Here is a 16,798-nt window from a genome sequence, read left to right as displayed (position 1 = left end):
CCCTAATCTAAATTCTGGATCCGGCACTGTATTTCATTGAACATCAATATATCTTCAAAACAGAGAAAAGTATATGATCAACACGTGAACTGATAATAACTGAAGGCATATTGTAAAATATGGCCTGATATCTTTTACTGAAGCAAACTGTAAATAAAAAAACATATAAATGGTGTAAATTTGGCTATTTTATGAACATCAAATATTTCAGAACAGCGGCACCTTGAAGGGAAAGTTGCAGTAATCACCGGAGCATCGAGTGGCATTGGTGAAGCTATAGCTCTTGAACTAGCGAAAGCTGGAGCCAAGGTGGCTTTAGGAGCAAAGAGGGTATAAAAACTGGAAGATTTAAGGTTCCGCTAAAGGAAAACAAACCAAAAACTGAATGTTCAATATTTCATTAGTATATGCCATAATAACATCATATAATATACCAAAATGTTCTTCTCATTTAGCACAAACGTTCTAAGCCATTTAAAAATATTTTTCATTACTGTAATCCTTGAATCTTGCATATAAATGTGCCAGGCTGCCATTAAATACATATCTTTTGTAAGTCCATCTTTACCTATAAAAAGTGAACAAAAATATTTATCAAATATGTATCTAGTGCAAGCTACCCTTTTTAAGGGATTCTAAATAACTACAATTAATTGTAACAAGTAAATTACTCAAAATGAATTAAAATGGAAGCCATATATATTAGGACTACTTTCAATTCTATTTATAGCTACTTTCACTTTCTCTTTAGTGAGAAAAATATGGAAGGCCATTTGGATCTAATTCAATGTGTTAGGATTATATAATAAAAACTAAATTAACCAATTAAAGCAACTACTACAATGTTTCAAAAAAACATGATAGATTTTTCAAGTTAAAAAAAAAAGTTTGCTGAACTGATAATGTACATATACATGTGTATATATGTGAAAAATAAACACATTACCTAAATAAATTTCTTTTTGCAACGTTTAAAATAAGGACAATGTTGTTGATTTGATTAGCAGACCAAATAATTTTTCAGGGTAAATAAGGAATTGGGATTTTAGGTTAATATTGTAAGATTTTTCATTCAATATGCCATTTTGGGAGGCAGAATGAAAGGGTTAAGTTCAAAATTTTGAAACAAACTGCTAAATTTTCCACAAATGGCCCCCGAGAAATGGTTGAATCAAACAACCTTGGTGAGCATGGTAACATTTATCCCATGAGCACACATTTTCACTCTTTAGAAAAATTCAATTCCAATACCCTAAATAAAATTATAAAATTAACCCTCTTTTTATGCTCAACTGTAGGATCAATTCTATTAAAGTTGTATTGCTGCCAGCTACTTAACAAATTTGAAGGCAAACTCAAATAAAATGCTTTGTAGGGTGCAGTTGATATGACTGCAAAGGTTGAACCCTGAACATATGGGGCAAGTATGAACACACCATTTAAACTTGACACAGCTACGAAATTTGATTATATTTGACACAGGATAGTTTGACCAGAACCAATTTGGTCACTTTTTTGCCATTTTTCCAAAATGGTTCCAGTAAAAACCTGTAAAAATCAATCCCAAATTCCTGTGGAAAAATGGCACCTTGTGGTGCAATTTCAAAGTGGTCTATTTCTTTTCACTACAGTTATTGTCTAGAAATAATAAAAAAATACTTTTTTCATGGCCCATTTGTGACCCCTTATTCTTACTTGCCTCAAGTCACAACAACAAAAATCAATCCCAGTCTTTTTGTCGTGGTATGGCACCTTGTAGTAAAACTTATATGAGATTCGTTCACTTTTCTTCAAGTTACTATTAAAACATGAGGAAAATGATTGTTTCAGGCCCCTAATTCCTGCAAGATTCAAGTCTAAACCCCAAAAATCAATCCCACTCTTCCTTTGGTGGTACATAGTACATGTATATCACCTTGAAACACAATTTCAAAGAGATTCATTCCCTAATAGTCAAGATATTGTTTGGACATCAAGAAAATGCATGTTTCTGGCCCCTTATTTCTAAAAAGTTCAAATCTTTATCCCCAAAATCAATCCAAGTCTGACCATGGTATAGAATATTAAGGAACAATATTATGACATGCTTGTACTGGAGTTCTGAAGTTGAATTCTATCAAATGCTTTTTTATGCCCCTTATTCGAAAACGGTTGGGCTATAAACCCCAATATCAATAACAACAAGCCTAAACTGTTAATTTTTAACACTGAAGTCCCCCTCTCAAAAGAATTAACCTCTTAGACTGTTTTCTAGGAAACTCCATCCTATCTAAGATTAATTGGTATTTACAAATCATTTAAGTTCTAAAACAATGAGTCAGAAATGGAGGTGCTATCACAGTGACTTTTGACACAACTAGAATTTCTAAGCTAATTTCTGTAATGATGCAGCACTGTAGATGAATATGGAGCTCCTACAAAATTAATAATTAACATAAACACCCCAAAGAACTGCAAAAAATATGATTAAGAAAATAATGTATGATTCAAAATAACTATTACATATTGAAAAAAATCCATACAAAATTGGTAAAAATCAATTAGGCAATCGATTAACTTCAATCTATTAAATGTCACCTGATTATCATCAATTAATTATATAGTGAGTATTATCTGACACTTCCATAATATTTACTCAAAAAGTAATTTCAGTCAGAGTTAGAAATAGTAGCCTGCCCGCCAGCCCGTGACTGGCTATTTTTGGGCAGGATTGGCCAATTTTAGCAAAAATTTATATAGCCATATAGTAAATTTATTCAAAAATTGTATTCAGGACTGGCTAGAATTTGAGTGAGTTTCCTACCCTGTTTCCATATACATGTACATATCAATTTAACTTACACTCTGTAACTATAAGATGTATAATATCTAAAATAAGGTATACATCTTAATCTCTCTCCATCTACAGGTCTTGGTAATAATTTTGTATTTGTATGGATCTGTCAGTTTTTCCATAGAACAACCTGAAAAATAAAAGTATACATATTTGTTTTCAAATTGACTATGTACATGTACATATATTTGTCAGAAGAGTCGTTTAATTCAGGGACAGCTGGAAACGTATTACATTTATCAAATGTTGCAGACCCAGAGATTTTTGAAAAGAAAGGGTTACAGTGGTATTAAAAAGGGTGGTTTCCAGGCTGTTATTAATTAATTTTACAGTACATTAAGCACAAATGTAACAACATTTTCCAATGAAAAGGAGTTTCCAACACCAGAACCCTCCCCTAGACCCCCACTAATTCATCTATTTTCTTCTTGTTTGCTATTTTGCATGTTGGGAACAAGACCTGAAATAAGGGTTAACCTCCAATTTGGGGTACTATCCCTCATATGTTTTTTTTATCCATTATATAAATAAAAAATTGGGAAATTATGATTTTCTATTTAAAAGTGGGAATATTTATTAGTTCCTTAATGACTTTAGCCGAAGGGGACTTTACATTTGCACTCTGTTCGTCCAGAAAAAATTGAAGTTTTCCGCATTTTTTTCTAAACACTTGCAGATATTGAGCTATGTTTTAGTATGTGAGTCAACCTTGAGGAGTTACAGATCTAATTAACATTTCGTTCTACTTCGCTAATTATTGTCTGAGTTATGGCCCTTGAACATTGAAAAATTTACTGAAATTTAAGTTTTCTACGCTGTAATTCTATTAAAAGCTTGGTTTTTTGGTACATGTATGCGAGTCTACCCTGATGAGTTACAGTTCAAGTATAGAATTCGTTCCACTTCACTGATTTTTGTCAGAGTTATGGCCCTTGAATTTACCGAAATTTAAGTTTTCAACACTTTTTTTCCTATACGCTTGCAGATATTGAGCTGATCTACCTTGATGAGTTAAAGATCGAGCTTACATATCATTCCGCTTCGTTGATTTTTTCCACAGTTACCAACTTTCAGTTTTACTCACTATACCAAAATGTCAGTTCTACATGATCTTTTCTAAATAAAACCTGTAAATATTATCTAAGTGTGACAAAATGTTGATATAACAAAAGATTGGATAATTATTCATTTAGATTGGTATGGAATTTGAAACCTAATTTGTCCAATTATCCGTGCATAAAACTTGCATCTGTTAAATGGATTTTAACATCTTTTTGTCTTTGTCCATATCCCTTCTTCTATTCAAGATCAATGTCATTTCTTCAGTTTGTAATTTATACTTGATGGTTCAAGGTAGTATTTGGGTCAGTTATATTAATTTAACAGTAACAGTCAGATTAATCGGACAGGTCAAAACTGAACTGGATGTTGCTAGAGATGCCCTTAAGCAGTGTGGGAAACCACCACTCGCCAGCTCACCAAATACGAGTATATGTGTAATTTGGCGAGTTCTTATTAGCTTACAGTCGTCAATTTGGCGACAGTCATTTGATTGGCAAGTTTCAAGGAAAGTTAACCAGCCAACAGGTTATTTAGTTAAACATCCCTTAACAACATACATTAAAACATGTTCCCTACATTTTAAGAAATTTAGCTTCAGATCTAATGTGTCAAGTGAATTTTGGCATGATATGCACAATTTTATTGATGTAAAGCATTGTTTACGATCTGTCATTTTAATTTCCGGTGAACGGGATGTGCCAAAACCTAGGCGAAGGTCCCGATCTCGAATTAGTATTCAAACGAAATTATCTTGGTAATTTATGATATGTTACCTTAAATTATTTGTTTATTGTCTAAAAAAAAATTGACCAAGAAGCAATGATAAACATTTTCTTGTTTCATAATGATGAAACTTCAATGGGAGGGAATATTTGTAAAATGGAAAAGTTTTTGATAAATTTAAAAACAAATGAAAAGATAGTTGAAGAAAGAAAAAGAAAGGCAGAAGATAGTCAAATCCAAGAGAAAACAGATGATAGTACAGACAAAAAAAACCCCTCAAAATTTAGCCAGTTGAATTTCTATTTGGCTAGCAAGATCATTATTCTACTAGCCAGAATGGCAAGTTGGAAAAAAAAATGGTTTCCCACACTGCCGTAAGGGATAAAAAAATGTAAAGTATTGCAAAGTGCTATAAAGTTATTGACCATTTTTAGAGCAAGGGGAAAGGGGTATGCTTATGGGGTTGGAATTTTGGGGAAAAAAATGTTCAAGTTATTCATTTATTGAAAAAAAACTCCCCCAATAATTAACAAGACAGATATTCAAAAAGAAATATTGATTTTGCTTGCTGCTTAAATATAAATAAAAAATATTGCACTTGCGAAGCAAAAATTTTTTGATGTCATTATTTTCACGAGTCTCGTACAGAAAATACATGTATGGCAGTGTTGTAGCTAGGATTTGAAAATAGAGGGGCGCAGGGAAGCACCTTTAAAGCGTAGCATGCCTTTTTTCCACAAAAGGGGACATTGATTTTGTATGTTAATTATTAACTAATGATTGGCTGTCCATAAAATTTTTATAGCTCCAATCGGGATTCATTTTCCACTTTTCAATCGTTATTCGATAACCCTGGATAGTTGATTGGTCACCGATAATTACCCGAGGTTTACCTGAGGGTTAATTACGACAGGATGTAGTTAATGAAGGTGACACTTCTTTATTGGCTAGGGGTAATTTATTAACAAGAGTGGAAATCTTAAAGTGCCATTTAGATAAATGTAAATGGACACTAAAGGGGCACTCAATAGGGGCAGAGGGCGAGAAAGGGGCGGGGCGCGGCGCCCCTCCATTTTGCTCTAGCTAGGACACTGTATGGTAAAGCTCACAGTGCTTGCTAATTAAGGCAATGCCTACCCCATATTATTCTATAATGGATAAAAAACACTAAGGGGTCCCCTAAACAGGAGTTTTAGCCTAATTTCTGGTGTTTTGTACTAAAGACATGACTGCCCTCCATACATTATGTGTCTATACGACAAATATCACAGGAAATCATGAAAATACTTTTTAATCGTTTAATAGTAAAATAATATACATTTTTACGACTAAAAACTTAACAGTTCAGTTTTAAAAAGAGTTTAAATGAAGTAAATTAGTTGTCTCAAAAAGCGAAGTAAATATGACCGATGCTGGGGCATGAAACCATTTGAACATTTAAATGATCGAGAATTGTTGAATTTTCGCAACTGATTGACAACCTGACGATAAGTCTAAATCAAAGTCAATTGTAAATAAAAAAGTAGATGGATAACTGCATATATCCACCGATTTTAAATAATCAAACATTTTGTCTCTGTGTTTACATCCTTAGCGTCACCGAACAACAGCTCACGCGTAACCCGGTACTTCGAATTACCGAAATCCCACTAGAAAAAGTTGAAATCCCCCTTGCGGTTGGTGAAAATCCCCTAGATATGTTTGATAATAAGTAAACAAAAGTTTCTATATAGGTTTAGTTAATTAAAAATCAGTTTTGAGTATGATGGAGCACTCTTTCCCTGTCAGCCACGATATTTATACGAAACCAATATGGCGGCCGATTGTTTACCTGGATCATATCTGTTCAGAGTACTGAGATGCAAAAAAAAAAAAAAAAAAAAAAAAAAGAAAGAAAAGAAAAAAATAGTTAGAAGCCTTTAACTTGTTCAACTCAAGAGTTAACTAGATTGATGTGTTCTTTTCATGAGCCCTTTTCTGAGATTCTTGTTTTGTATGAGTGTGTGTGTGTGTGTGCAAGGCTGGATATTACCATGCTTGAGTAATCCATCAATAAAGCAATACAAAAATAAAAATTAAACATTAAACACAAAAACATTTCATAGAAAAGAAATTTCATTTTTTAAAACTTATTATTGTCTTCCTATCTCAGGTAAAAGTATTAATAAGAAGAGCAGAAATAGAATTAGGGGCAGTCGATAAAATGGTTAATAATGCAGATGTATGATATTACTCCTATGTCAAAAACTTCAGGAAGAATTGATGATTGATAGAAAATGCAAGGTAAGTTGATTTTTTTTTATCTATTCCGGGGTTTCCATGACTTCTTTATAAAACTATAAAAAGCTATTTTTCTTATCTGATTAAGGCTGAAATAAATATATAGCCTTTTTGGGGTGTATCACATTTTTTCAGATTTTGCATGATTCTTACATTGACTACTACTTAAGGAGGTAGACCAAGTGTAAAGGACATAACTCATAAAGTCGGGAATATGTTTGTATCATATTCAATTTCACCAAAGCCTTTCAAACTTTCGTTAGAAGCAGAATAAAATGAATCCAAGTTAATTAGATGCTTACATAAGATTGATGGAAAATGCTGAATACAAATGTTCCAATGATTTTTAAGAGTTGTGTCCCTTACCCTAGGTCTACCTCCTTAAAAACATTTTTTACTATTCTGACTTAATGTTTTGCTCATGTGAGACGCAACATTTTGATTCCAAATTACACTTAACTGTGTTGATAATGTACCGTAACTCTGCTATACCACATAGGACTTGCCCAAAGGGAATATGCAAGACTTCCTATAACGCATGATGTGTGAAAAAAAAATCGAAAAGAAATGAAAGATGTTTATCTTATGCGATGTGTTTGGAAACATGTTGACTGATTTCAGGGGTTAACTAATGGAGTAGGAGCAGTATTAGATCAAAAGGTCAAAAGGGGATCCGGACATATTTTCAATATATCTTCTGATAATGGTAGGCGGGTAAGTATTTAAGTATTACTCACTCTTTGAATGAGGCAAATACATGTAAGGAGTGGCACATGAAGAAAATACACAGAGACTGTTTTGCAAGAATTTATACCTCATAACTTACAGGAGTATAAATCAAAGTGTTTGACATTAAAGACATTAATGAGTGAGTCAAATTTAGTTGAAATACACAATGAACAAATGGCAGGAAAATTTTCCAACACTATTTCTCTATAGAAGCAGTAAAAAATCTACGTCACAGCTTCTTAAGGACAAATTTCAATATTTTTTCAATGTATCGAATACATTTGAGGCAAAAAAGAACGTATTGAGAAATATGATGTGACACAGAATGGTACTTCAGTATCAATCTATAAACTTCAGACAGGAATTGATTCATGCATTTCAAAACCCAACAAGTTTGCTTTTATTTCTTATTCATAATCAAACTACATAACCAGTCTTGGAATTGCATTTGGTTATTCCGCTTTTCAGATAAAAATGATATAAATCAAGAGTTATCGTTCTTGATATGCTTTGATTTCGCTGATTTTAGTGTGCGGTGGATGTATGGTTTTCTCCAAAAATGCAAATCTGAATACAGAAAAGACTGTTGTTACATGAAAATATAGCAGCTGACGACTAAAAAGCATTGTTTGTTTTATTGATTTTTCAACACCATGAATCTCATACCATAGATATTGTTAGAATTTTATATGGAGACTGGTATTTAAATAGTAATATGTTTCTAAATGGACTAATAGGTATAAAGACATTTCAATTTATGTGATATACTATTGTTTGTATCAGAGGCAACCAATACATTTAATTGATCGTGAGAAGGTAAAGTTGTGATTGTAATGGCTATTTGCGAAACGTTAACTACGTAATGACTATTAAGTTATAGTCTTTATAAAGATTTAGGTGATACATGCACGTGAAAACAAACCTACCAAATTCACTTTTATTAAAAAGAAGAAACTGTTATACACCACAAAACCAGACTGGATTATTCAGTAACTGCACTAAAGAGACAAAATTATACATATTATATATAAATTATGCACATTGTTTGCAATATCGTTCTTGTGGTCTATAACAATATGACGTATTTAGTACGAAAATTCATTTGTTATTTCCTGCACTTTGTACCACCTCTGCTGTTCGGAGTTTTGAATTGTATATGGGCTAGCACTTAAAATTCCCAAATTACATTTTCCTGATGGCAAGAAAAACATAGGAACATTTCATTACGGACAAGCTTACACAATGTCATCTAAGAAAATACTGCACATCTACTACTAAAAAGTACCAAGATAGAAATTGGTTGTTTTAATCAACACATCTTTTAGGGTTTTTCTGGTTTAGCAGTTAATACCGGAAGTTTATTCTTAAATGTAAACATGCACATGTCTGAAATAAAATCATAACCATGATTATAAAAGAGTAATCAAGGAAACCAAGGTTATAGCGATAATCAAAAGAATGTAATCCAGGAACAAAGACCAGACATGGAAAACAGACATACACAACAAAGAACATAAAGTAACTAAAATCATACATACAAAGTATCAAAAGTAAATGAGCAACTCGGACTCCACTAAAAACTGGGAGCATGGACCAGGTGCACCGGTAGGGTAAGCGTCTTCTGCTTTACTAGAAACACCCGCCGAGTTGCTCATAAAAAGTCAAGTCCGGGGTAGACATACGAGGAAAGGAAAACTATGACACGTTGAATAAATCAGTTTTCATGGTGCAGATGGATACACCATAACGATCCACGAGTTCATGGTGACGACAATAAAACTTCTGTAGTGATGACTTCAATCTTGTAGCAACATAACCCTGTTCCAAAAGCCTATTTGTTAGAGTTCTAGCGCGATACAAAAAGTCTGCGTAGTTTCGGCAAGCTCTGGCATAACGTATGAGCTGTGATATGAACACTCCATACGCATGAGCCGAAGGGATGTTGCCACAGATTAAAGGAAAGTTGACAATTCATAGTCATCACGTTTGTCGTAAAGTTTGGTCAATAGTTTTCCTTTACCGTCAATTTCTAAGTATAGGTCAAGATATGAGGCTGTAGTATACTTTATCTCAAGTTCTTTTGGGTAGATGCGATGTATCAAATCCCCGAAGTTAGGATTGTTAAAAGATAATACGTCATCTATATAGCGGAAACTGAGATTGAAAGATCTAGCTAAACGATGTCCTTTCTTTCTGATCACATCAGCTTTAAAGTCAGTCTCATAAGAGTGAAGGAATAGACCAGCAAGTAAAGGAGCACAATTTATTCCCATTAGAATGCCGACCGTTTGTTGAAAAACACGTCCACCACACTAGACAAATATGTTGTCGATTAAAAATTCCAGGATTTTGTAAACATCTTCTTCTGTATATTTGGAAGATGATTTGGAATTATTTCTTACAAAGTATGAGTATTCTCTACCAAGAACTATATATTTGTATCTAGGTGTACAATCTTTTTTGGAAAAAAACAACGATGTATAATGATTTTAAGTCGGGATTTTAACTAAGTATGAGGAATAGAAGCATACAGTGTTGAAAAATTATAGGTTTTAATGCTATTATATTCAGATAATAGTCTTGAACTGATTGTCTCCAAAAGATCTTTCGATTTTTTCAGGATCCACATTGAATTAATACCACTACGGGAGTAACAAGTGTTGTGGTAGGACTGCAGACCCTCTTTGACAGTTGTAAGTAGTTTGATGGTACATTTTGCAGATCCAGTTATGAAACGTTGTTTGTATGGGTTCTTGTGAAGTTTAGGAATCCAATACATAGACGATAAATCACAATCATCGTCCGTGTTAGAGAGACCAAAAGAGGATAGCACAGATTTATGGTTTTCCACAATCTCTTCTTTGGAGACAATGGTAGCAGTATAGGTCTTATCACTACTATTATTTTCTACGTCTACCTCTGATAATAAATATTGAATAAAAAAACGTTTTGCAGACAAAAACAATGTTGTTTTGGAGTTTGTCTGCTGGTACGACAACATATTTGTCATGTAAAGTAGACAATGTTATTGCTACATCGGGTCTTTGAAAACTGATGTAGCCTTGGCACTCATTGACCTCCTTAAAACTTTCATTCGTTTCAAAATTAAAGACATCACGGCCTTTAACAACTCTGACAGAGAATCAATGTCTTCTAGTTCTCGTTTTATCCATTTTCTTGCATAGTCCTCGACGGCATCCATAAGAACTTTAAAGTTATAATTCCAATTTATGGAGCGTGGTTCACTGTACTTGGGACCTTTAGAAAGAATATTACGCAGAGATTCGTTTTCGATAATGGTTAAATCTCCCGTAACGACGTGACCAGAAGGACCATATTTGAATGGAGAGGTTTTGCAAGAACAGTCAGGTGATTTAGCCTTGAAGTCCTCAATCTCGAGGTTCTGCAATAGCCTTTTATAATTGAAAATTTTGGATGCGATGGGTGAAGTATAGGAATATGAAATAATTGGTATGAATTTGTCCTAGAAATATGGGGGAATTTTGTTGGTAACGTTTTTGTCATGGAGGATGTTAGCCAAATTAATTGCATCTATACCTTTGTTGACAAACGGTAGTGGAAGAAATGATCGTTTTTCCTCATCCTGACTTTTCACACAATCTGGTTTAAAGAGTCGGTGGAAACTAATATCCAAAATGATGGTAACAAGTCTGTATAATGATGAGATGGGGCCAGAAACAGGAGTGTCAAGACTTGTTTTGTAAAGGGAGTGTAGAAGAGTGAGAGGTATAAAATAAAGTTTGGTTCTTATGTGATGACGTCCAACTATCCATCAACATTACTTTGCAACCAAAATTTCAATCAATGTGATGAAGTCCAACTATCTATAAACATTACTTTGCAATCAAAATTTCAATCACAAATTTTAAATATTCATAAGAAAAAACATAATAGCAAAGAATGCAATGATATGTATTTTGTAATAAAAATTATTAAGCTTAATCATATTCAAAAGAATCTGAATAAGAATTTTTCATAGTGGTTACGTCATGACATTATTAATAAAAGGAGTAATTAGGAAGACAAATGATCAAAATAAAATCGTATTGTGATGTATATTGCGATTATGTCCATGATTGAAATAAAAAAAAAATATTATTCCTATGCGAAATATCGAAATTGATTACACTAAAAAGCATCATTCAATTATATCGATCAATCTATATATTTATTCATTTTGTTTTTAATCATACCAAAACACAACACACAAGCTAATCTTAAACTGCATGAACTTTCCTCTTATTTTAAACCTGTAGATGAGTACATTTAATGACGTAAACTCCGGAAAAAACCTAGAACCAAAAGACATAGCAAATATAGTATTGTATGCTGTTACACAACTAGACTACGTCGGAGTTAATGAGATTCTTGTTCAGCCTAGAGATATGCCGTTTTAGAAAGATTCACGTGATCTAAATCTGCTTAAAATTCAACATTACTAAAACATTTGTATTTTAACACTAGATTATACATCTATAAGGGTTTTACTGAAGTATTTGTTAATTTTAACCTCTATAAGAGGTCATGTAGATTTTCCAAACCTATCTAAAAAAATTCATTATAAGTGTTATTCGTTCAAATACAGTTGAGTTGTAAGTTGATAGATTAAAGACTAAAATGTTTCTAGTAGTTATCATGTAAATTAAAAAAAACATATGTACTTTAATGTTACGTTGCAAAAAACTTTAAAAAATGCCAAAAAAATAAATAAATAAATAACCAGGTCAATAAGTAAACTATTATTTTGCCAATCGAAACACACATTCATGATTAAAAGCATCAAGTTTCCGATATTACGACAACAAATTATTGGGAAACGTAAATTTGAAGTAATATTATCCATTTTTATGTAGTGGAAGACATTCTTAGCTTTACCACACAAAATTAATCAGATTAAATAGAACAAATGTAAGTATTTAGTTATTGAAATACATTTTGTTGTAGGCAGCAGTTTCATGTAACAACCTTTGAGCAATATTAGATATGAGTTAGATTGTCTATTTTCAGGGAAACTGTTATTGCCTTTCTTAATACCATTTAAAAATGGTATGCATATATTCCTTTTAACATATTTGTTTTGTTCCAATCGGAAGACGAACATAATGCAAATTGTATGAAAAATTTGATGTTTACATCTGGCATTCTCATTTCTCTAGAAAAGCAGAGGACACTTACCCTACCGGTGCACCTGGTTCATGCTCCCAGTTTTTAGTGGAGTCCGAGTTCCTCATTTTCTTTTGTTGCATTGTACATATTATTTTTTGTTATTTTATCTTCTTTGTTGTTCGTTTCTATTTTTCCAGTCTAGTTGTTATCCTTGGAATTTATTTTTTTTTGTTACCGCTTGAATTTGGTTTCCTTGGTTACTCTTTTTCACAATTTTTTTTAACTCAATCAACAATTATTCTTGCATAATCAGAACCTGTTGATATTACGATATTAATGTTACTGAAGAGTTTCCTCTGTGTTGGTGTTGATTTCCCTCATATCTGTCAACAAGTATGTTCAATTTGAAAACAAAACGCAACCAGTGCTGTACGCCGTTACTAAAAATCAAATTGGTCAAAACCTCCTTCGTTATTAAAAGTTCTTACTATTAAAAGGCTCTTACTATCAAAAACATATTCCATATTTTTCAAATATTACTTTACAATTACATTAGTAAGTGAAACCTGAAAACCTTTTTATTTGAAATGAGGAACGACAGTCTGCAATTTAAACATTACAGCCATCTGGAGAACAACAGTCTACATTTGAAACATTACAGCCATCCGAGGAACAACAGTCTACATTTGAAACATTACATCCATCTGAGGAACAACAGTCTACATTTGAAATATTATAGTCATCTGAGGAATAAAAAGTCGGCATTGAAAAATTACAGTCACCTAAGGAACAACAGCTTACATTTGGAACATTATAGCCATCTTCGGAACAGCAGCCTGCATCTGGAATATTATAGCCATCTGAAGAAAAGCAGCCTACATTTGAAACATAACAGTCATCTGAGGAAAAAAAAGTCGGCATTTGAAAAATTACAGTTACCTCAGGAACGACTGTCTGCATTTGAAACCGTATGGTCATCTGAGGAACAGAAACCTGCATCTGGAATTTTATTGTCATCTGAGGAAAAACACCCTGCATTTTAAACATTACAGTCATCTAAGGAAAATAAGCTGCATTTTAAACATTATATTCATCTGAGGAACAGCATTCTTCATTTGAAACATTATTGTCATCTAAAGTTGAGGCTGTCATTTTGGATTTCTTTATTTCTGAGAATATATTTGTTTTAGATATAGATGCTGTAAACCCAACTATGGGTGGAGCATTTAGTCAGATTCAAAATGAAAGGGAATAAAGTTTTTTTTGTCCGATAAGGTCTGGACACAAGCGCAGAGGAAGTAACATACCCGTAAGAAACACAAATTGGCTGTAGGTTACAGACCACCAATTCAACCAATGAGCATTTGGAACGTACGCAAAAATAGTCCTACGCAGAAATTACCCCTGTTCCTCATAGTGCTGTGAAAAAAGTTCTCATCTTATGTAAAAAATTTAAACAGTTTCTGAAAGGAAAAACATTTCTGTACATTTTATAGGTGATTTTGCTTCTTGTGATGTGAAGCCTAATCTCCATAATGATTTTTAAATATAATCCTATCTTGTGAAAACACTGGGATTTCCCATGCTATTTATAGACCCTTCACTTCCGGTGACCAGTACTGCACTGCAAGTCTGCTAACCCCACATGCCATTCTGAGGATTGTGAGCTGACATATGTAGAATCATGCTGATATATAGTCCTCTGCAGGTTAAAGTTAATGTAAAGTCCAGAGAAGCCATTGAATATTGTGAAATTAGCATAGAAGCCTATGGGAAGTGGAATTAGTGGTTTTTAGCCTGTAGTTTTCATTCTTAGACAGTTAGATATTATTTTCGAGGCAATACTTTTCTCTTAAGGGTCGGGTTGCGAGAAGGATTGAAGAACTAGGACAGTACGTCTTGATCATTCAACACCGTTGTGGCCGACTCTATGCAAGTGCTGATAGGTTTTTAATATATCTGTTAATTCATTCGTCCACGCATCCTTCTCGCAAAATGTATATTTAACTAGGGGAGTTACCTTACGACCGTATTTTGCACCAGGGCTCGTAAACAGTAGAAAATTTTGAAGTAAAAGTTGATTATGTACAACCCATACATAAAGCTGTTTTTAAGGTCTCTTATGTATAATTGGGTTGATAATCTTCCCAAAAAAGATTGTCATAGAGAACAATTTTAACATCTTCATAGACTGGTTGGGACTTGCAGCACACTCTTATCTTACAACTAAACAGTCCTGTGGTAAGATGTACTGGATGTCTTGATCCGAGCTTAATATGGTAAAAAAGGTTTCATATTGTATTTGGGAAGATTCAATTCTCCAAAAGTTTTACTAGTTATTCCAACGAACCTGAAAAGCAAGCATTACACATGTGCCATGACCCACAGTGCCAAATATAGTACATGAACTGAGATAACCCCCAATCCTATTTAATAATATTTTTGTTGACAAAACATTCACTGAAGCATTTTTGTATTTTCGGCTACTTTTTATACCTCGCTGAGGTAAAAAATCCATTTTTGAGTATTTTGATTCTACGAACTTCTTCTTTCTTCAAAACGAAGTAAACTTACAAATGTATGTTTCCTCATTTAGCCCAATGTCTCAGCTTTACATGCAAAAAAAAAAAAAAAAAAAAAAAATGGGATTTTCGAATTTTCCGTAAAAGTCAGATAAATTCTCCTCTACAAGTTATTTCTCAACTGAAACATCTCAAATTTGGTATCATTCGATAGATAATTTTATTTTCTACATACATAAACCACAAAAAAACTAATTTTTAAGAAAGAGTTTTCAAAAAATGGTAAAATATTCATCAAAAAAACCCCATACGTATAAATTGTGATAATACTAAACAGAAAATACCAAATACATGTAAGCCATTTTTACTGAAGCATGAATACTCCAGGGGTTTTGACAGAAAAATATGCCAATTTAAGCAATTTTTCGGCCGGGTAGGGGTACATATTTTCATTCTACACCCTCAACTTGGCGAAAAATTGATTTGATAATAGGAGGTATAAAGGTATTTAAAAATCACCATGAAGTTGATGAGTGGATTGGGGGGATGCATGGTAGACACTCCCAGTCCATGGACTATAGGCAAAAGCCAAATTAGGCCAATATCATGAAGAGTGTTTTCTATGACATGTTCGTATGGATATTCTTGGACCATTGTCAATATGTACATATAGTCATTCATCAATTTACCAAATGATTTGGGTGTTATTCAATACAAAACCAGGAATAACTAATTGATAAGATTTCTGGTGCCAATTTGTGCTATACACTGATCAGGAACGGATAAGTCATGAGGTAAATTTGTAGTCCTTTATAAATTTACAGGACAAGATTAATGATAGCCCGGCCTATAAGTGGAACGGAACAGCACTTTAATTTCGAAAACCATAAGATCTTGCCTCCGGAAATACCAAAATAAAATGGGATAAAAATATTCAATTTCTATCAGGTGCAATCTGAATCAAATGAAAGTCCTACGTAATACCTGACATGACGTCTTGATATGAGTGCAAAGGTCGAAGTTTAACCAGTCGGGGATAAGTACGACCTCTACAATTTGTTTAACTTGCTTTGTGTTTGTGTTCAATATGTAAGATGATATTCAAATTAATTTTGCACACTACAATTCAAAATTATAATAACTTCTAATGAAAAAAGTATTAAAATAAAGAAACGTTCTGATAGATTATTGAGATATTGTCTGTTTTAAATGCTCATCTACAGATTACCAGTAAGATACCTAGAAAAATATTTGCTTCCAAATATGAATCAAATCTAAAGTAGAATTGTTACTACGTGAATTAATTAATATTATTCTGTGTTGATCGACCAAGTACATTTCACTAATCGGTTAAACATGGTACTCACGTTTGAAGGATGTCTAAACCATGTATAAGATTTGCTTACAAATGATTTTGTTAATAAATTTGAATGTGCTTTTAAATCTTCACCTATCGATATACAGGTGAATAGGTATACACAGGTTTGTTATAACGTAAAAGTGAATTTCTATTGAGATGATG

General features: G+C 32.9%; 1 long non-coding RNA gene across 1 annotated transcript; it reads right to left on the bottom strand.

Moving 5' to 3' along the window:
• Positions 1–447: 447 nt before the first annotated feature.
• Positions 448–16,720, bottom strand: LOC148604796 (uncharacterized). Its single transcript, XR_015915986.1, has 3 exons — positions 16,644–16,720; positions 2,842–2,963; positions 448–568 (listed from the first exon to the last, which is right to left on the bottom strand). It is a non-coding gene; the product is annotated as an uncharacterized LOC148604796 (long non-coding RNA).
• Positions 16,721–16,798: the final 78 nt, after the last annotated feature.

This window comes from Perna viridis, chromosome 10 (assembly GCF_037379345.1).
Source record: "Perna viridis isolate PV_CMFRI_1.1 ecotype Kerala chromosome 10, ASM3737934v1, whole genome shotgun sequence".
In the NCBI taxonomy this organism is placed as follows: Eukaryota; Metazoa; Mollusca; class Bivalvia; order Mytilida; family Mytilidae; genus Perna; species Perna viridis.
Note: the sequence above shows the minus strand (reverse complement) of the source record. Positions and strands in the feature narration are given on the sequence as shown.